This window comes from Heterocephalus glaber, unplaced genomic scaffold, assembly GCF_053883595.1.
Source record: "Heterocephalus glaber isolate CG9 unplaced genomic scaffold, H.glaber_assembly_v1.0 deba00001465, whole genome shotgun sequence".
Taxonomy (NCBI): Eukaryota; Metazoa; Chordata; class Mammalia; order Rodentia; family Bathyergidae; genus Heterocephalus; species Heterocephalus glaber.
Window position 1 is genome coordinate 1,459,926 of NW_028258312.1, and position 22,126 is coordinate 1,482,051.

The window sequence follows — 22,126 nt, forward strand, 5'->3', positions numbered from 1 at the left end:
GAGCCTCCCTGGCGGTTGGCTTTGCAGGCCTGGTAACTCACCTGGTTCACGTAGGTTTTAAGTTGCAGGGTGGTTTCTCAGGCACATGAAATTCATAAGAACCCATCAAACCATAGTGCCAATTAATTAACTCCAAGGAACATGACTACCAGTGAATTTTTGTGGATAGATAAGAACATTCTTCTATAGGAATTGTTACCGTGGTTGGGAAGCCGGCTTTATTGCTAGAGGAAAGCAAGGCAAAGAATGCTTTTGGGTCATAGCAGCAGATACTGTGCACCCATAGTTAAGCCCTGTACTAGCTGTGAGACTTCAGAAGCTTATTTAATCTTTTTACTCATCTGTAAGCACCCCCACCAGAGTTTTCACATATATTCATTGTAAGCACTCAATAAGTGTTTTTTTTTTGTACCAGGGATCGAACTCGGGACCTTGTGCTTTCAAGGCAGGCGGTAGCACCACTGAGCTAAATCCCTGGCATCACTCAATAAATGTTTTACCCCACTTGTTCTCTTTCTTTCCCTTTCCTCTTCTCCCTATATTGTACTTCCAGGGGTATATCTATAATCTGCTCAGAAGAACCATGTCCATCTTTTAGGGCACCAGGTATTGGAGATACTGATTTTTATTTCCTAGGTTCCCTTTATTCTTTGTATACCATGACTCTTATTATTCCAGGTGACAGATTCTAGCTCTTGTCAGCCAGTTCCCACCCAAGGATTCTTTCTGGTTAATGTTCAATCCACAGTTATTTGTGATGCACCCACTGGGTGCCAGGTCCTGTTTGGCTATGGGAATATAGTGATGAATAAGGCAGATGTGGTTGCTGCCCTCAGTAACACGTCTCTAAACCTCCTCCTTAGATGAGTTACTTTTGTGGGTGACTAGTCTTGTTTATTATGTGTTGTTTCATATTAATTTCCTTCAGAGAGAGCAGTCTTCTCCCTAGACCTGGGGGACAGTGCCTCTTTGTGTTACATGGGCTTTGCCTGCTGGCCTGCCTGCTCCTGAGTGGTGAGAGCAGCGTGCTGAGGCTGAAGGAGAAAGCCCTGTGGGCCACTACTGCCTCGGCCACACATGTCCCCAGAGCCTGTGCTTGGCACTCTTCAATGTTCCTTTTCTCCTTGCACACAGATTATAGTGTTCATTGCTAATTTAAATTCAAATAACCTTCCGCCCCCTCTCCGCCTTAAAAAAAAAAAAGCCCTGTGTCTTACAGGGTAGAGAACAAAGCAAGCAGCCTTAGTCTCCTGGTGGGATTTGTTTTATCATGTTTTTTTTTTAATGTAGCCTCGCTATGGGTTGCCTTTACTTTAATAGGGCTAGTGTGTAATTCAGGCATATTGATATTCTGCAGTCATAGAATCACACCTTTTTAAACCTCATTTGTCATAAATAGTGTGACAGGTAGATTCAGGAGCTTTTGCTGACAGGTTTCCTGACTTGCTTGTCTACTTTGGGCTCTAGACTCCATCCTGGTTCCTGGTGGGCCTTGCATAAAGGAAACCCTATAGCCAGGATGATGATTTTTCCATTTCATAACAGAGGCCTGAAGATAGCCTACTGTTCCCCCCTTCTCTGCCTATTGCCAATTTTACTGGCAGTTGCCATGAAATGTGTGTGAGGAAGCTGGCAGAATGGCACTCTGGGAACCATTTGTTTGAGAACTCCCAGCAGAGAAATGTGTTTTCCTTTCCTTTTGTGGTGGTGGTGTGTGACATTGTGATTTGGTACTGCTTGTCCCCCCTGCATACTGAGACCTGTGTATGACTCCTCCGAGCCTCTTGGGATTTTCAACAATAAATTGTTTGCTGTGTTATGTTTTCCCTCCCAAATTCCATCACCTTCCTAGGAGGGTGGAGGAGTATGCTAACAATTACGGACCTAGCTGAGCCTCTGTTTCTCTCACTGTGATTACTAAAGGCATGGTGGGTAAGCCCAGAGGAAACACATTTCCCATTGCTTCTGGGGCTGGGCATTTGCTGCAATTGGATTTAGTGTTAAGAGTCACACTAGAGGCTTGGTTGGTAAGGAGAAAGCACTGAATAATTATTGCTTATGTACCAGTTAAACCTATCAGCCAACAGATGTCAAGTGCAGGGAAAAAGTGCAATAATGTTATTATAATGGCATAATAGTTATCATTATAATAATCAGCTGGCATAGCTTTTGATAAGAGGCAGATCCCAAGTTGAGCGCAGGAGGAAGGGTTAACCTTGAACTACAGCAGGATGAATAGGCACTTTTCCTTGCTGGAGATGCCGATTAGATGCTGATTGTTCAGGTAAGGAGGTGCTACCCTCTGTGCAAAGCTAAAAGAGCTATGGAGACCAGCTAGGGTTGTCTGCCCTGCAGGTATTTTCTGATAGAATGATGGAACACACCATCTTTGGCAAACTGTCCTCTGTACCTAGGAAGTGGTGGTGCATTTTACTGTAGTTTCATTTATACCAATTGTGGTGGGTTGTGCTTAAGGAAAACAGGTTTTTCTTTCCCAGAGAGCTTGCTGGGAGCTGGATTCCCAGTTCTGGCTAGAACACTGGTAGTGAAGAAATGAGGAGCAGATGTGTGACCCACAAAGGCACTATTAGGTTAGGAGAAAAGAGTCTTTGGATTCAGGTAGACCTGGGTTTGACTACTGATTGACATTTGCATCAGCTACTTATGGACATGCTATCTAGTTCTCATTTGCTTTTCACTAACATCTCTGTCTAGAAGGTATGTGACTATGCTTGGCGCTTTGAGGTGGTTGGTAACTCGTTTGGCTTCCCTTCATCCCATCTCAGTCTCCCTAAAGAATAGAAGGGTAGAAAGAAGGTCCTCCTGCTTCCATAGGGGGTATTTTGGCTTCAGTTAGAGCTTTATGTGAACTTCTTTAGATGCTGGTGTTTCTTCTATAAACCATGATCTATAGATCTCCTCTGAAGCTCCCTCATCCAGGGAGACTTTGATATTTAATGTTTAGGTACATCTCTGCTTTATCCAAAGAATAAGACAGAGGGTTTAAAATCCCTTCAGAGACCAGTATACGTACTTCTGTCTCAGAAGACAGAAGTACTCCTTGTCTTCTCTTTTTCCTTGGGTAGGTCATTTAGGGGTACTCTTTACCCTGGGGATCAGACATTTCTTGCATGGGCTGCTGGTTGTTTGGCGTGTCTTTATTGGGGAAAGATTTTGTGTTTCTGCCTGGGCCTTTTCTGTGGACTTTTATTTTGGAAGCTTGGCACATTCAGACAAGGTGGTATCTTTTTAGACTATTTTTGGCATTGGGGGAGCTTGTCACTATGGGTACCACCGGGAGGAATGACAGGACATAGAAAGTAACTTCTTTAAGAAATTTGGGAAAGAAGAAGGGAGAAGGGGAAAGATTAGTTAGGCTTATGGTCACATAGGGAGAACAGCTTCTCTAAGTAGAACCATTTGATTTGGACAGAATTTTTCTCTGAAATTTAGTTTTTCAATCAACAAATATACATAGAACATCCATTAAATTCTGGATTCTATACTAGTCTGTGAGACACAGTTGTGATCAAATCAAAGATAGTTTCCACTTAGAATTTATTGATGAATGTAGACATTAATCAAATTATAATCACAAAAATATAAATGACAATTGTAATAAGTATATTGAAAGTAAGGAGTGTGGTACCATGAGAACGTTTGACAGGGATTTGACTTGATCGTAGGATTAAGGTATCAAGGAAGGTTTCCTTGAGGAAGTGATGTTTGAGTTATTTGTGAAGAATAAAAAAGTATTTCCTAAGCAAAATGACATAAGGGTGAAAAGTATTTTAGGCTGAGGACTTAGCTTTTGCAAAGGCTCCAGGGGCTGGGGGTGAGTATGGGGAGTTCTGGGATGAACTGAAAGTGTGGCTGGAACACAAGAGAAGAGAGTTAAAAGATGAAATTGGAGGAATTGGCAAGGGCAGGCCTGGCCAGCTATGTCAAGGCACTTGTATTTGCCTGGAGAACGGGGACACCTTTGAGAGTTGTAGGTGGTTGTGATGGTGAGAAGACTGGATGTGCAGCATGAACAGATCACTCTCTTGGACAGTACATTGGGTGGGATTTGGGATTGCAAATGAAGATCAGAAAAAGGGACATTACTAGGCAAGCACACAGCTACAATCCCAGCTACTCAGGAGGCTGAACGCAAGAGGATTGGAAATTCAAGGCTAGAAACTTAGACCCTGTCTCAAAACAAACAAAAAAAGGGCAATATACAACTCAGTAGAAGAGCACTTGCCTAGTGAGGCCCTGGGTTCAACCCTCAGTACTGTTAAGAAAAAAAAAGAACATTACTGTAATATATCACCAATTTTTTTTCAGTTAAGTGGTTTTCAGAGTGACCCTTTGAAACTGGGTACCTTTTTCTTCCTGATTCAATTCCTCTGTCAGTGAGCACAGTGTGTTGTTGGGGCCACCTGGCCACTCAAGCAGACATGGTAGCCAAGGTTGCCAGGCTTGGGCATTTTTCCACCTGCCTGGAAGAAGGTCTGAAGGTTTTAAGCCTCTCACTTGTTAACATCTGACAGCTACAGAGCCCTGTGTAGCCTTCTCTATTGCAATCCCTCTATTGGCTGTCATATTGGGTAGAGGCTACCCCTTTCACCTTAGATCCCTTTTAGCCATTGCCCAGTGGGCTAAGTTAGGAAAGCCAGCACCTGTGATTTGTGTAGGATTTGTTTCTGGTTAATGAAGTTCTGTACATGTTTTGTCTTGGCAGCAGCCCTTGTCTGGAGGGCAGGTAATTAGCTGGAATTGTTGTTCTTTTTAGCCAGGAAGACTGAGGTGCAAGACAGGGGTATGATATTAAAAAACTGGGTCAGAGTCACATGCTGCCAGACCAAGTATTAAGTTCGAGGTGACTGTTGTAGGCCCTAGACCAACTTCTTAGCAGTACTGTGAACTTTCCAAGTGCCCCTTTTGATACTGGATTTGAAGGAATTTCTGTTTCATTGATAATAGGATTTAAAACTGAGGCAAGAGCATGAACTTACAAGAAAAAGTTTTAAAGGAGGCTTAGGAAAAAGGGGAGTGGGTGACAGGACTTACAGTGGTCAGGCTGCCTCCTAACAGAGGAAAGGGGCTTCCATAGGGTTGCTAGGGTAGGCTAGGGTTCGGTAATTTTTACTGGGTCACAAATATGGAATCTTTTTAGAACCCTCTTCTTTTTTCTTTTTTTTTGAAGCAAAACATTTATTGCTATTATTTATTTATTTATTATTATTTTTTGGTACCAGGGATCGGACTCAGGACCTTGTGCTTGCGAAGCAGGTGGCGGAACCACTGAGCTAAATCTCCGGCCCTACTGGTACATTTTAAACATACATAATGATAACAGTCATCATAGAGAATTTGCACCAGTGTATGATATATCCTGTCTCTTCTTTTTTTCCCATTCTCCACTCCCCTAGAACTCTTTCCCCTTCCTATATACAAAAGCTTTGTTTCCATTTTTCTTTAATTTTCAGTTTTTTCCTTGCCCCTTTCTTCCTCCCTCGTTCCCCTTCCTATTTGAACATTTTCTTCCCATTTTACAATATCTCTTATACATTTTAATCCTTATTTCCACTTTCAGTTTCTCATACCAGAGAAACAATGTGGTATTTAAACATGTGTGTCCGATTTACTTCACTTAAGGGTATGGTCTCAAGGTGCATCCATTTAGTGAGAAGAGTCTCAAGCTCATCCTTCTTTATGATCCATTGTATAAAAAAATACATCTTTATTCATTTCTCAGTTGATGGGCATTTGGGCTGTTTCCAAGCTTTAGCTATTACAAGCTATGCCGCTGTAAACATGGGTGTATGTATATTGCCATGCCTGATGCTTTTAATTCTTTTGGGAAGATACCAAGAAGGGGAATAGCTGGGTCAAATGGAACCTCTAGTTTTAGTTTTTTGAGGAATCTCCACAGTGATTTCCACAGTGGTTGCACCAGTCTACACTCCCACCAACAGTGGAGAAGGGTTCCCTTTTCCCCTAAGGCCTGCCAGCATTTGTTATTGGTTGATTTCTTGATAACAGCCATTCTTTCTGGAGTGAGATGGAGTCTCAGTATTGCTTTAATTTGCATCTGAGTGACCAGTGGTGTGGAGTATTTTTCATATATTTACTTACTGTTTCTAGTTCTTTATCTGAGAAGTGTCTTTTCATTTCAGATACCTGTTGGTTTGTCATAGATGGCTTTTATCAGATTGAGATAAAGACCATCTCCAATTTTGTGTAGGATTTTTTTTTTTGGTACTGGGGATCGAACTTGTGACCTTGTGCTTTCGAGGCAGATGGCAGCAACACTGAGCTAAATTCCCGGTCCTTCAGTAGGATTTTTATCATGAATGGCTGTTGGGCCTTGTCAAATGCTTTTTCTGCATTTATTGAGATCATATGGTTTTTATCCTTGGCTTTGTTAATATAGCATAGTACATTTATTGATTTGTGTATATTGAACCATCCCTGCATCCCTGGGATGAATCCTACTTGGTCATGGTGCATAACCATCTTGATGATTTGCTGCATTCTGTTTGCCAGTATCTTATTAGGGATCCTTGTGTCTGTGTTCATTAGGGAGATTGGCCTGAAGTTCTGTTTTTTGGTTGGATCCTTCTCTGGTTTTGGTATCAGGGCAATGCTTGCTTCTAGGAATGAATTTGATAGTACTGCTTCCCTTTTAATTGAGAAGTAATGACATTAGGTCTTTTCTGAAGTTCTCGTAGAATTTAGCAGTGACTCTGTCAGGGCCTGGGCTTTTCTTTTTTGGTAGGTTTTTAATTACATCTTCATTTCATTGGCTGATATTGGTTTATATCTTCTTGATTCAGTTTTGGTAATTCATATGTATCTAGGAATCTGTCCATTTCTTCTGTGTTTTCCATCTTATTAGAATATAAGTTCTCAAAGTAGGTATTGATGATCTCCTGAATTTCTGGAGAATCTGTTGTGATTTCACCCTTTTCATTCCTAATTGCATGGATTTGAGTCTTTTTTTTTTTTTCCTTTTTTTTGATAAGGTCAATTTTTGCGGGGGTGGGTGGGTACCGGGGATCGAACTCTGGTCCTTGTGGTTTCAAGGCAGGTGTGGAACCACTGAGCTCTAAATCACCAGCCCAAGGTTGTCAATTTTATTTAATCTTTCAAAGAACTCTTTGATTCATTGATTGTATTGTTCTTTTAGTCTCCGTTGCATTCATTTCTGCTCTGATCTTTATAATTTCCTCCCTCAAGCTTTGGGCTTGACTTGCTCTTCTCTTTCTAGAAGCTTAAGGTTCAACCTTAGGTTGTTTATTTGAGCCCGCTCTGTTTTCCTGATATGGTTATTCACTACTATAAATTTCCCTTGTAGGGCTGCTTTCATTGTGTCCTATACAGGGTGTGGTGGTGTGCACCTGTAATCTCATTGTGTCCCAGAAGTTCTGGTAAGTTCTATTGGAGTTATTGTTTAGTTATAGAAACTGTGTGATTTCTTCTTTAATTTCATCTATGACTCATTGGTTGTTCAGGATGGTGTTAATTTCCATGTGTTTATGAAATTCTTGTGGTTTCTTTTGCCATTGATTTCCAAATTCATTGTACTATGGCCTGATAATATGCATTGTATAATTTCAGTTCCTTTGCTTTTATGTAAGTATGTTCTATGAACTAGTATGTGGTCTATTTTGCAGCATATATTGTGTGGAGCTGAGAAGAATATATATTCTGATGTTGTGGGGTGGAATACTCTGTAGACATCTAAGTCCATTTGTTTGAAAGTGTTGTTCAGTTCTAATATTTTATTGATTTTTTTGTCTAGTTGATCTATTTGTGACAGTGGAGTATTGAGGTCCCCCATTACAACTGTATTGGTGCTTATTTTATTTTTCTAGTCTGTTTGACATAGTAAGATGCACTGCTATTTGGCACATATATATTTATGATTGTTATCTCTTCCTCTTGGATTGTCCCTTTACCAGGATGTAGTGGCCTTCTTTGTCTCTCTTAATCAGTCTTGGCTTGAAATCCACTGTCTGCAGATATACTATCTACTGCTGCTTTTTTCTGGGTTCTTGATGCATGGGATATTGTTTTCTATCCTTTGACTTTCAGTTTGTGGATTTCTTTTTTTGAATTAAATGTGTTTCTTGTATGCAGCATATTGTTGGATCTTGCTTCTTGATTCATTCTGCCAGTCTGTTTCTTTTAATTAGTGAATTGAGACCATTAATAATGATGGTTATAACTCATATGTATTGACTTATCCTTATCATGTTATTTTCCTGTTATTGGCGCCCTTCTTTCTTTCTCTGTTTAATTTCTTGCCTTGACTGGCGGATTCATTCTGTTGGGGTTCATGGAGTTGTAATCCTTGTTATCCATTTCTAGAATATCTTTCAGAATACTTTGGAGTGTTGGTTTGGTGGTCATGAATTTCCTCAGATATTCTTTGTCATGGAAGTATCTTATTTCTCCATCAATTTTGAAAGATAGATTTTGCAAGGTACATCATTCTGGGTTGGAAGTTGTTTTCTTTTTGGGTTTGAAATATTTCACTCCAAGATGTCCTTGACTTGAGAGTTTGTGTTGAGAAGTCTGCTGTGATTCTAATGGGCTTTCCTTTATAAGTGATTTCTTTTCTCTAATAGCTTTTAATATTTTGTTTTTGTGTTGAATTTCTGGAATCTTGATTATTATATGCCTTAGGGAAGATTGTTTTTGATCATGGCTAGTTGGAGTTCTATTTGCCTCACTTATCTGTATGTCAAATTGTTTTTCCCTAGTTGGGAAGTTTTCTGCCATTACTTCTGTGAACAGGATTTTTGTGTCATTTGTGCTATCTCCTGCTTTTCATTTACTTTGTGCTTGCCAGGCAGGCACACCACCACTGAGTTACATCCCCAGCCCAGTCTTATGTTATTCTTGTTTGCATCATCTAGCAGCTGCTGGATTGATTTCTTGTGGTCCCTTGCTAGTTTAAAGAAATCTTTCTTTTCATGATGGCTAACTGCAATCTTGTCTTCTATATCTGATATTCTGTCCTCACATTGGCTCATTCTGCTTTTTCATTTCTGTATACTTTCAATGGAGTTGTTTTTTTTTGTACCAGGGATCGAATTCGGGACCTTGCGCTTGTGAGGCAGGCGCCGGAACCATTGAGGTAAATCCCTGGCCCTCAGTGGAGTTTTTAATCTCCTGGGTATCTGTTTTAATCTATTTCATGGATCCCATTTCTTTCCTTTGCTGGGCATTCATCATTTCCATCATTTTCCTGAGCTCCTCTCTCTCTTTTTTTTAATCTATAGCTGCTCTAGAATCACTAAACATGTCTTTCATCCTCTTCTTTGTATTTTAAGGTGTTTCTTCCTTGTGTTAGTAATACATCAAAGGCTTTTCTTCCTGGAGACATTGTGGCAGCTTTCAATGCTGTTACAGTGCTCCTGGTCCCTGCCATAAAAGCAGAGGGCTAAGGGAAAGGCACATTTCATACATTGTAGGCAAAAAGGATAAGAAAAAAACCTTATTTTCACCTTTGATGGGTGACAGGTCATTGATTAAGGCCTCCAAACTTATCTGTCTTTTGTTCCCATGGGGGTCCCTGTCTGCCTCACTTTCACTAATATTTTTGACTGTGCTGCATAGTAGGTAGGAGCATGGCCGTTTGATTTGGACTAACTTTATAGAATCTCAGCTTCACCACTTATAGGCTGTGTGCTCTACGATAAGTTAACTTCACTTTTCTGATCCATAGTTTTCTCAGATCTAAATTGCAAATAATGATAGTGCTGTGTTCTGAAGGTAGGCACCATCCTTAAATTTATATGTTGAAACCTAACTCCCAAGCTGATGGTGTTACCAGGTAAGGCCTTTGGGAGGTAATAAGGTTCTACTCTTCTGAATGGGATTACTGCCCCTATAAAAGAGGCCAGAAGGAATTTCTTTGACCCTTCTGCCTATAAGGACACAGTTAGAAGACGTCATCTGTGAAGCAGAGAGAGTCTTCCCCAGTAGTTCAAGACCAGCCTAGACAACATAGCAAGAGCTCATCTCAAAAAAAAAAAAAGCCCAGAACATGCTTTTTTAAAGAACTACCAGCAATCTATCTTAGACTTTCCTCAAAAATTGAAGAGGGAACACTCACTAATACGTTCTTTGAGGCCAGCATTATCCAGATACCAAAGCCAGACAAAAACACTGTAAGAATAATAATTCAGACCTATATCTTTTATGAAGATTTATGTCAAAATCCTTAACTAAATACTAGTAAAATAGCAGCATATTAAAAGGATTATATACCACTTCCAAGTGGGATTTATCTTCTAATGCAAGAATAGTTCATTACACAAAAATTAATCAATGTAGAATACATTAACGGATGAAGGGAAAAATGTGATCATCTCAATTGATGAAGAAAAATTTAACACTTTTTCATGAGAAAAACATTCAAATTGGAAGCAAAATACCTCAATATAAAGCCATACATGAAAAACTCACAGCAGAGATCACAGTGGTGAAAAACTAAAAACTTTTTCCCTCTAGGAACAAGACAAAAATGCTCACTTTCACCACTTCTACTCAGTCAGTGTAGCACAGGTAGTCCTAGTCAGAGCAACTATGCAAGAAAAAAATAAAAGCCACCCAACTTGGAAAGGAAGAAGTAAAATTATCTGTTTGCACATTGATATGATGTTATATATAGAAAACTCAAAAAAAAAAAAAAGAAAACTCAAGATTCTACAAAACAAAACAAAAACAAACACCCACTAGAATAAATTTAGCAAAGCAGCAGGACACAAAATCAGCAATCAAGTCTTCCTGGTGCTGGGACTATTGGCTCTTGCCACCCCCACCTGGCTAGGGTTTAGTCTCCTTACCTAGTTACAAATCTACTCAGATTTTCTATTTTTTATTTTTTTGTACCAGAGATTGAACTCAGGACCTTGCACTTTTGAGGCAGGCGGCGGAACCACTGAGCTAAATCCCCAGCCCTAGATTTTCTGTTTTTTTACGATTTTTTTTTTTTGGTATGGGGATCGAACTTGGGTCCTTGTGCTTGCGCAGCAGGCGGTGAAACCACTGAGCTAAATCCCTGGCCCTTTTATGATTTTGTTTTGATAAGTTTTGTGATTCTTTGAATTTGTGTCATCTAGGTTATCCATTGTGTTTGTGTATACTTGCTCATCGTACTTTATCACAGTCCTTTTTCTGTAGAATTAGTAATATTCTTAGTCTTTTCTCACTCTGTCCTGTTACTGCTTTACATCTTTCTGTTTCATGCATCTAACCTGAGGTTTGTCTATTTTATTAATCTTTTCAAAGAAGGAACTGGTTTTTCTGCAGAAAATGATGTTTTCTATCATTTTTCTGTTCTCTATTTCATTTATCTCTAATCTTTATAATTTCCTTTTTCTACTAGCTTTGGTCTTAATTTTTCTTTTTCTAATTACTTAAGTTGTAAAGTTAGGTTCCTGACTTACAGTCTTTCCTGTTTCTTGATGTAAACATCATAGCTGTAAATTCCCCCTTAGAGTTGCCTTTTTCTGTGTCCTATAAGTTTTTGTATGTTGTGTTTTTATTTTCATTTGTTTCTCGGTATTTTCTGATTTTCCTTGTGATTTCTTTTTTGGTCTGTTGGTTGTATAAGAATGTGGTTGTTTAATTTCTTTTTTTTCTTTTTTGTTTTGGTACCAGGGATTGAACTCAGGACCTTGCACTTGAGAGGCAGGCGGCAGTACTACTGAGATAAATCCTCAGCCCTGTTCGTTTAATTTCTACAGATTTGTAAATCTTATAGTTTTCCTTCTGTTACCAATTTGTTTTTTTGGTATATGTTTGTGTAAATATGCATGTCACATTTTAATCATTTTTTTACTTGCCCTTCCCTGCTTGCCTTCATTCTTTCCCCCTTGTCCACATTGCCTTCTCATCTCCATAGACTCTACCTCCCTAGTTCCTATCATCTATTTTGTTCTTTAAATTATTTATATTTTAGATTTCTCATATAAGAGAAACCGTACACTATTTAACCTTCTATATGTGATTTATTTCACTAAGCATTATGATTTCAAGATCCATCTTTTTCTATTTTAAAATTTATTTTTATTTATTTTATTTATTTCTATTTTGAGACAGGGTCTTGCTTTGTAGTGCAGGCTGGCCTTGAACTCACTATATAGCCTAGGCTGGCCTCAAACTCAATGACAGTCCTCCTGCTTCAACCTCCTGAGTGCTGGGATTACAGGTGTGTGCTACTACACCTGGCTAGGATCCATTTTTTTTAATTTTAATTTTTATTGGTACACATTTCAGTACATAATGATATAACACATCTTAATTCTTTTTATGACCTTCTTCAAGATCCATCCATTTTGCTACAAATGACTTTAATTTATCCTCTTTACGACTGAGTAGTAAGTACTCCACAGTGTGTGTGGGTGTATCTCTGTCACATTTTTAAATCCATTTATCAGTTGATGGACATATAGACTGCTTCCATAATTTAACTATTATGAATTGTGCTGCTATAAATATGGACATGTATGTATCACTATAGTATGATATCTTTACCTCTTTCAGGAAGATACCCTGAAGAGGTATAGCTGGGTCAAATGCTATTTTGATTTGTAGTTTTTTGAGGATTCTCCATATTGGTTTCCATAGTAGTTGTACTACTTTACATTCCTACCAACAATGTAGAAGGGTGCCTCTTTCCCCACAACCTCTTTAGCATTTGTTGTTTTTTGAGTTCTTGATGACAGGCATTCTTTTTTCTTTTTCTTTCTTTTTTTCCCCCAGTATTGGGAATTGAACTTAGGACCTTGTGCTTCCCAGGCAGGTGCGGTGCTACTGAGCTACATCCCTGGTCCAGTGACAGCCATTCTTACTGGAGTAAGATGGAATCTCAGTGTTACTTTGATTTTCAGTTCTCTAATGGCCAAAGATACTGAACATTCTTTTCCATGTACTTATTGGTGATTTGAACTTCTTTTCAAAAGTATCTGTTCATGTCAATTGCCTATTTTTTTACCTCACTTTACCCTGTTATGGTCAGAGAAGATACTTTATATGATACAGTACTTATCTTTTGAAATCTATTGAGATTTAGTTTGTAGCCTAATATGTGTTATATCCTGGAAAATATCCTAAGTTTACTTGAGATAAATGTGCATTTTGTTGTTGGTTAAAGTGTTTTTTGTTTTTTTTTTTTTTGGAACTGGGGATTGAACTCAGGTCCTTGTGCTGCGCAGCAGGCAGCGAAACCACTGAAGTAAATCCCCAGCCCAGTTAAAGTGTTTTTTAATGTGTCTGTTAGATATGGTTGGTTTATTGTGTCCAAGTCTTTTGTTTTCTTACTTATGTTTGATTGTTCTGTCTACTGTTAAAAGTTGGTGTCAGTTGGGCCGGGGATTTAGCTCAGTGGTTCTGGCACCTGCCTTGCAAGGGCAAGGTCCTGAGTTCTATCCCTGGTAGCAAAACCCCCCACAGAAATTAAAAAAAAAAAATAAGTTGGTGTCAGGGTTTGGTTGTAGAACTGTCCATTTCTCCTTTTAGGTCTGTCCAATTTTTGCTTCATATATTTTAGTACTCTGTTATTAGGTACATAATGTTTATAATTATTATATATTCTTGGTGTAGCATTTTATCAATATATAATATCCTTTGTTTCTTGTGACTTTCTGACTTAATCTATTTTAGTATTTGTTTATAATGTTTATAAATTTGTTTATAATGCTTAGTATTATAGCCATCCTGATCTCTTCTGGTTATCATTTGCACAGAATATCCTTTTCCATTCTTTCACTCTTTTTTTTTTGGTACCGGGGATCGAACTCAGGTCCTTGTGCTTTCAAGGCCGGTGCTGGAACCACTGAGCTAAATCCCTGGCCCCATTCTTTCACTCTTAACCTGTTTGTGTCTTTAGTTTTCCATTCTGCCAATCTTTTTTTTTTTTTAAAATGCATGACAAAGTCTTTACTTTTACTAGTAAGTGACTATCAGTACACCAAATATAAGTAACAAGTTCTTGACTCCTATCATCTAGTAAATTTTTTTTTGTTTTGTTTTGATTTGAAACAAGGTCTCACTATATAGTCCAAGCAGGCCCAGATCTTACTGTGTAGCCCAGGCTGACCTCAAACTTGTGATCCTCCTGCCTCAGCCTCTGGAGTGCTGGGATTACAGGCGTGCACCACCACACCTGGCTCATCTAGTAATTTTGGTTAAAATAAACTAAGTGGAGCCCAAACAAGTACACTAGCGTTAGCTGTTCAATTCTTCCTCAAAATACACTACTTTAAGGCTGGCTGCTGCATCATACAAGTTACAAATAACTATTTACTACTTTTTCATAGATAAAGCCCTTGACCTTTAAGAAAGTGTAAGGGAAAAAAGTTATTTAATCCCTTCCTTTCTTTAAAGAACTGTTTTTTCTTTTTCTTACTAAATCTAAGAAAGAAAAAGTCAACACTGATATACATGTTGTTTGAGCAAAAAGGTATAAGAAAACAGACAACATATACTCATTAAATTTCTAAGAAATACAAGGTAAAAAGATGAAATCTTTGGAGAAAGTACTAAGTTTGTCCAAAGAAGCTAGATATACTACTCTCCAAAAAGTGAAGGAAACTATTTATTATACAACATAAGAAATAATTTAATGCATTTCTTAAGAACAGAAATCGACTTGGGCTGGGGATTTAGCTCAGTGGCTCCAGTGGCTGCCTTGCAAGCACAAGATCCCGAGTTCGATCCCCGGTACCAAAAAAAAAAAAAAAAAAAAAAAAAAATTACCAAAGAAATCGACTTTGGCAAAGCTTCATATTCCATGAGAGCATCTACAATGCTAATTCACAGAACAGGTGTTTCTTTCTTCTATCCATTGATGCGGTAGTTTTCATGGCTTTCCGGCCATATGTCATAGACAAAGGCCAAGAGGTTATCCAGGACTACTCTGTTCTGCTTGAAGTAGGTCTGGAGGATGACCATCTTCTCCTGGGTCTCCTCCACTTCACTGCTGCAGCTGCCCTGGGATCCTAAGGCTGCAGCTTCTTTGGCCTTGAACTCTTTCTCCCTCCACAGGCGGTACTGTTCAATCTCAGCCTGAGCTGCTGCTTTGGCCTGCTTCAGCCTCTGGTTCTTTTGCTTGCAGGCCTCGGACACCTTCTCCGCAGCCTGCTTCTCAGCCTGTAGCAGCTGGTGGATCCCCCGCGACTGGCTGGCCATGGCTGCTGCAGCTCACAGGGCTAAGTGAGCGGCCTAAAACTGGAGGACCACACCTTGGATCAGCTGACCGCCACCCATGATTTGCGCTTCCGCAGGTGCCCCGCCCACGGTCACGTGACCAGTCACGGAGTCAGCTGACCATTTAGGAGTCCCCACAATTGGGGGGAGGGGAGCAAGCAGGCGGAGAGTGCCAATCTGTCTTTTTATTAGTGGATTTGAGCCATTTAGATTTAAAGTAATAATGATAAAGACTTTCGTCATTTTGTTTGTATGTCTTAAAGTTTTTTGTCTCTTTTTTTGCAGTGCTGCCTTTTTTGTGCTTATTTGATTTTTGTGGTGAAACTTAAATTCTCATTTCCAGTTCTATATATTCTGTACGCATTTACATTACACATTTTCAAATAAAAAGTGTATATTTTTAAATGTATTCTTAGATCATGTAAAAAAAATGTTGGTGCTACAAACCAAGGCTATAGTAATACTAGCTTTTATAATTTCCTTTGCATTTAGTTTTACTGAGATCTTTATTTCATCATAAGGCATATGTCACAAGTCACCTCTTTCTCTGCTTTTACGATTCTGTCTTTATCTTTTAATAGTTTGATTGTGTCTTAGTGTAGTTTTCTTTGTCCCATTTAGAGTTTGTTGTACTTTTTAGATGTTTATATTTATGTCTTTCATCAAATTTGTGAAGTTTTTGGCCATTTGTTCTTCACATATTCTGTCAGCCCCTTTCTCATTTCTCTTTCTGGAACTCTTAACAGTATGATGGTGCCTCACAGGTCACTTAGTCTCTGTTTACTTTTCTTCAGTATTTTTTCTTTGTTCCTCAGACTTGGTAACTTCCATTGTCTTCTACCTGCCCAAATCTGACTTTGAATCCCTTCAGTGAAAACTTTTCAGTTATTGTACTTTTCAGATCCAGATTTTCATTTTGGTTTCTTTGTTAGGTTTTCTCTTTATTGATATTTCTCTTTCTTTTCTTTTTTCTTTTTCCCCTGGTACCGGGGATCGAAGTCAGGACCTTGTGCTTTCAAGGCAGGCCACTGAGCTAAATACCTGGCCCCTGATATTTCTATTTTTTCAAACAGTGTTTTCCTCCTCCTTTTTTTTTTGTGCAGGTGACCATCACTAAACTAAACCCCTGGTCCCCTCCTTTACTATTTATTTGTTCCACTCCTTTTTCTCATTCTTTTTTTTTTTTATTTCTTTTTTGAGATAGGGTCTTATTGTGTAGTTTAGGTCTGAACTCACTATGTAGCCCAGGCTAGGCTTGAACTTGCAGTGATCCTCCTGCCTCTGCCTCCCAAGTGCTGGGATCACAGGGGTGGGCCACCATACCCAGCATTCTTTTCATTCTTGAATAGGATCTCACTAAATTGCTAAGTTGTCCAGGCTGGCCTTGAACTTGGGATCTTTCTGCCTCCACCTCTTGAGGAGCTGGGATTACAACATATGCCACTATAGTAAAAAAATGTTTTATTTTTTCTTTTGAAACATTTTTTTTTCTGGTAGCAGGGATTGAACTCAGGACCTTGCACTTGTCAGGTAGGCAGGTGCCAGTATCACTGAGCTAAATCCCCAGCCCTCCTTTTGATGTTTTTGAGACAGGGTCTTGCTGTGTAGTTCAGGTTGGCCTCAAACTCACAGTGATACTCCTGCCTCAGCCTCCTGAATGCTAGGATTACAGGGGTGACCATGCCTGGTATAAACTCAACATTTTATTTTTCTCTTGTTCTTTTTTTTGTTTTCTGGTACCAGGGATTGAACTCTGGTCCTTGCGCCTGCACAGCAGGCAGTGAAACCACTGAGCTAAATCCCCGGCCCTTGTTCTTGAGACAAGGTCTTGCTGTGTAGTTCAGGCTGGCCTTGAAGTCACTATGTAGCCCAGGCTGTCCTTAAACTCAAGGATATCCTCCTACCTCAGCCTCCTGAGTGGTGAGATTACAGGCATGCACCACCATGCTTGGCAAACTAATAATGTGACTATGGCAATCAGATTTTTTATCTTCCTCAAGGTTTGCAGATTTTTAGTTTGTTGTTTTTGCAGTGCTGTAGATCAAGGCTAAGGCCTCACAAATGTTAGACAGGTGTTCTGCCACCAAGCTATAACCTCAGTCCGGTTTTTGTTTTGATTGTTGTAGTTTATCTGTGTTCTGAGGATCAGACTCAGGAGTAAATTTAAGGTCTTTGTAGATCATTTTTCAGCCTGAACTTTCACCTGGTCATGTGCAGTAACTTTATATTTTTTCCTATATGTGCAGTTGCTCTCTAACCAGAGCAGCAGTCCATGATCCCCAGTACTTGGAAGACAGGGTCCCTTTTTGTACATCCTGACTCCTTCAAGGTGTGTTCAGATTGCTCCAGGAGTACCTGTGTCAGCTCCCTGCTATAGAGTTGAGCTGCTACTGTGATAATATTTTAAATTGATAGAAATGAACTGCATTTTACCATCTAAGCCTTCCTATGGAAGTTCTAACTCTTCAGTAGTCCCCAGAATTCCAACATTGTTACATTGGACAGATTCTGTCACTGCAGTTATCTAGAAAAGACATATTTTCGTGCTTCCTACTTTACCCATCTTCCCAGAGTCCTCTTCCTTACTGTTTTTCTTTCATTATCCTCATCCGAATCAGGGTGTTCTTATACCACCTTATGGAACAGTTAGGATGAAATAATACATGTCATGTGATTGGGAATGGTGGGTGCTCAGTGAGTGGTAAGGATTATAATGTCTTCAAGGAACTCATCAGGGAGGGAAGCCATGGACTAGACAATAGATGGTAAGAGAGGGTGGTCAAAGGCATGAGACAGTGGGTGTTAGCATTGCCTTGTTATGGAAGGTTCTTGGAGAAGGTATTTGGAATCAGGCCCTGTATATGTGTTTACTGGGACAATTGAGACACTGCTTCTAGTAGAGGACAAGTAATGGAAAAGCCTTGAATGTTTATTGAAAAGAACTTTTATCTTTTTTTCCTCTTGTCAGGAAAGGGGTAGAGTCAATAGAGCAAAGTATATGGAAGCTCTGGCTGTTTTGAATCAGACAAACCTGGGATCCAATACTGGCTGCACATACACATGTTGTATGGCATTGGAGAAATCATTTCCCCTCTTTTCTGAGCTTTGATCACCTCATCTGTTAAATGGAAATGATAATATCTACTTGTAGTGTTGGGCAAGTTTTAAAATCATGTATAAACCATGTCCTTTACATAGTACACATTCAATAACTGATAGATTAAAAATGTTTAAGCAGAGCTGGGCATGGTACCACATACCTGAAATCCCAGCACTTGGAAGGCTGAGGCAGGAGGATTGCTACAAGTTCAAGGCCAACCTTGGCCACATAGTGAGTTCAAAGCCAGCCTGAACTGCACAGCAAGACCTTGTCTCAAAAAAAAGAAAAAAAAAATTAAGCATTTCTCTTTGGAAATTAAACGGTTCTAAACTACTATGGCTTATATAACTTTTGTGCAATAGCTTATATCTTGGAATCAAGTATCAACTTCTCTTAGTTCTTAAAGAACATGTCACTCTGCTGTCCCACACCCTTTAGTGGCTCAATGTCATATGTGTACTTAGAATCAACTCCAAGCTCCTTACCCTGGTTATAAGACCTTTCATGTTCTGATCCCTGCTTCCAGCCTACCTTAATAACCTCATTTCCTACACTCTCCTCTGGCTACAATGGCCCAGTTTCTTTAGTTGTTGTTTTTTTGAGACAGGGTTTTGCTATGCAGTACAGGCTGGCCTTAAACTTACTATGTAGCCCAGGCTGGCCTTAAACTCCCAGTGATCCTCCTGCTTCAGACTTGCAAGTGGTGGGATTATAGGCATATGCCCGGCCACGGTGACCTACTTTCTCCTCCTAGAATAGAGAGGGTCTTTGCTTCAAATTTGTATTCTGGCTGAAATACTCTTCCTTCATCTTTTCTTAATTGACTCATCATTCACATCTTTGTTCTATTGTTATTTACGAGAAAAGCTCTCCCTTTCATCCAGTATAAAGTGACTACAGTGGACCCTTGAGTTACAACCAACCTCACATATGAACAACTTGAGTTATGACCAGAATTTTAATTTTATGACCGAAGTCTTGAGTTATGACCCAAATGCCAGTCTTTCCTGTGTGGGGTTAACTGAGAAATCCTGGGCCATTGTCTCTCTACGGACACTTAAGATCTTCCTGGAAGAAAATGTGGCCTAAAATTATGTAGCAGAGAGACTGTGAAGGCTGTGTAGAGGAGCCTGAACCTTCAGTTAACCCTGTAGTTGATGACATTGTCACTATACCAGAGTCCATAGGCTTGAAGGGTAGACAGTGGTGATGCTGAGGAACTGGTGGAGGAACACTCAGAGGAGTTGTCTGTAGAGGAACTTCAGCAACTTCTGGCTGAGCCACAGAGAATGGCAGCTGAGGTGCTTTCTGAAGAGGAAGAGGAGTATCAACAGTCAGTGCAGCAAAGTTCTTCTGAAATAAAGAAAATCCTGAAAAAATGGACAGAGTTAAACGTTTGTGGAAAAGGCCCTGGCCCCCAGTGACCAGCTTAGCCTATCAGGTGCCTGCAGGCCCCCCTGCCCCCACCTCCTGCCTGTGGCAGTACCTGGTTCCACACTACAGAGGCACAGTGGGTCATAAAGGCCATTGTCCTGAGCTCCAGAAGATAGAGCAGAAGTGAACAACAGAAAGAGGGCCTCTCTCAGGCTCCTTGATGAAAATTGAAGCCCACTGGAAAAGTGAAGAGAATCTCTGCAATAAAGGCACACTAGATCACTGTACTTGGTAAGTTAGAGGAATCATCACCTCCTATCAGAACCTGGACTATCTTCAGGGGAAAGGCAGCTGGAACCTGCAGTAGAAACTTGCAGAGTCCAACCCTGCAGGAGGACAGGGAGCTCAACTTGGGACTTGAAGCCAGAAATCTGCCTAAATCTCACGGGTCTGTGACTGGCTTGCTGAGACTCATTGGCTTATATCTGCACACTGCTGCCCACATTGTCTATTGTGACAGCAAAGACATACTCTGAAGGAGGCCCTTCAGTTTTATTTTTTGTTATTTTCAAAAAAAATTTTTTCCTCTTATTTTTAATTTTATTTTTTTTCTATTATCAAATTTTTGTTTTTTCTTCTTTTTTCTTTTTTCTTTTCTTTCTCTCTCTCATTCTCACTGTCCCACATTCTTCATCTCCCCTTTTGTTCCTGTTCTGGTTTGGATTTCTTCTTTATTTTTCTGTTCTCTTTTTTCTTCTCTTGCTTGTCATTAGTTTTAAAGGAAAGTAAATATAGTTTCTAGCCTCTTTATTGCTGTTAGTTTGTTCTGTTCTCGTCTTTGTTCTTTCATTCTGTCTTTTCCTCTTGTCTTCAACAGTTTCTTAGAGTTTGCATAATCTTCCTGTGTCCTCTGGCCTCACTGCTAACCTTTCCCTATCCTTCTACCTATCCCTCCCTTCTCAACTCCTTCTAACTCCCCATCCCGAAGGGTAAAGTTGCTATATTGCAGAGTTTATTCACATTTTTATGTTGGGCTGGTCTTCAATTTTGATTTAATTCATACAGTTAAAGGTGATAGATTAATAACTACCACAAATTGTCATTTTCTAAGCTGTGCTTGATACTATCGTGTTGCTGACTGTATTACTTGGCTAAGGTGTTGTGATTGATCTAATCAGTTGACTTCCTGGTATAATGAAAATGAGATAGTCTCAGAATCATTAGAGACTCAAAACCTAAAGACCAGATATATCTGGAAGACACCTCTGAGCAGCAGTCATTCCATAAGGGTTCTAAATACAAGCAACAAAGATACTTAAAATAAGCGATATTAAAGTATCAACTGAGGAATTAAACCAAGGCCAGTACCAAAAACAAAAATGAGAAGACATTTAAGCAAGGCACAAACCCAGACTTCCACCCCACCAAAGGCAAATTCTAGGGGAAACGAGGTGGAAAAGTCTGATAATCAACTACCTGGACACCCTGAACTGATAGCACAGGAACAAACAAAACAGATGAATGAAGTTCTAGAAAAACTCAAAACAGAAATAATTTCCCAGATAACTTCAGAGATGGTGAGCAGAGTGAAAGACATGATTAGAGGGTCCAGAACAGAAACAGATAAAAAAAAAAAATAGATGCACTCAGAACCATGCTAGAAGCCATGAATGCCCAGCAAAAAAAGAAATGGAGGGCCGGGGATTTAGCTCAGTGGTTCTGCCACCTGCCTTGAAAGCTCAAGGACCCGAGTTCCATCCCCGTTACCAAAAAAAAAAAAAAAGAAATGGAAACCATGATCACCCAACATAGGAAAGAAATGGAATCCATGAAACAGATTTAAACATATCCAGGAGATTAAAAACTCCATTGAAAGTATTCACAGCAGATTGAGCAAATGTGAAGATAGAATATCAGATATAGAAAACAGGATTGCAGTTAGTGACCATGAAAACAGAGATTTCTTAAAAATAGTAAGGGACCACAAGAAATCAATCCAGCAGCTGGTAGACAATGCAAAGAAGAATAACAAGACTGATAGGAGTCCACAAAAAAGTACAAATGACAGAAAAACTGTTCACAGAAGTAATAGTAGAAAACGTCCCAGAGGTGGAGAATTGGACATACAGATGAGGCATATAGAACTCCAACTAGCCATGATAAAAAAAAAAATCTACATCTAGACATGTAATAGTCAAGATCCCAGAATCCCAACAGAAGAACATGATCCTACAAGGAATTAGAGAAAAGAAACAAATCACCTACAAAGGAAAGCCCATCAGAATCATGGCAGACTTCTCAGTGCAAACCCTCAAGTCAAGGAGAGCATGGAGTGAAGTACTTGAAGCCCTAAAATAACTTCCAACCTAGACTGTTGTATCCTGCAAAATTATCTTTCAAAGTTGATAGGGAAATTAGATACTTCCACGACAAAGAACA

At 39.5% G+C, this 22,126-nt stretch overlaps 1 protein-coding gene and 1 pseudogene across 25 annotated transcripts in view; one reads left to right on the forward strand and one right to left on the reverse strand.

Moving 5' to 3' along the window:
- Positions 1–22,126, forward strand: part of Sil1 (SIL1 nucleotide exchange factor) — a 301,994-nt gene that overhangs the window by 14,374 nt on the left and 265,494 nt on the right. For 4 of the 25 annotated variants that reach the window (XM_087180676.1, XM_087180671.1, XM_087180673.1 and 1 more), the window contains one exon: positions 5,244–5,314. The exons of 14 other annotated variants lie outside the window; for them this stretch is intronic. The gene's annotated coding sequence lies outside the window, so the exon portion shown is untranslated. Of the gene's footprint in view, positions 1–5,243; positions 5,315–15,123; positions 15,291–22,126 lie in introns of those variants that run through there. 7 more of the 25 variants (XM_087180662.1, XM_087180661.1, XM_087180675.1 and 4 more) reach the window with 4 other exon arrangements.
- LOC101713549 (V-type proton ATPase subunit G 1 pseudogene) lies at positions 14,794–15,195 on the reverse strand (annotated as a pseudogene).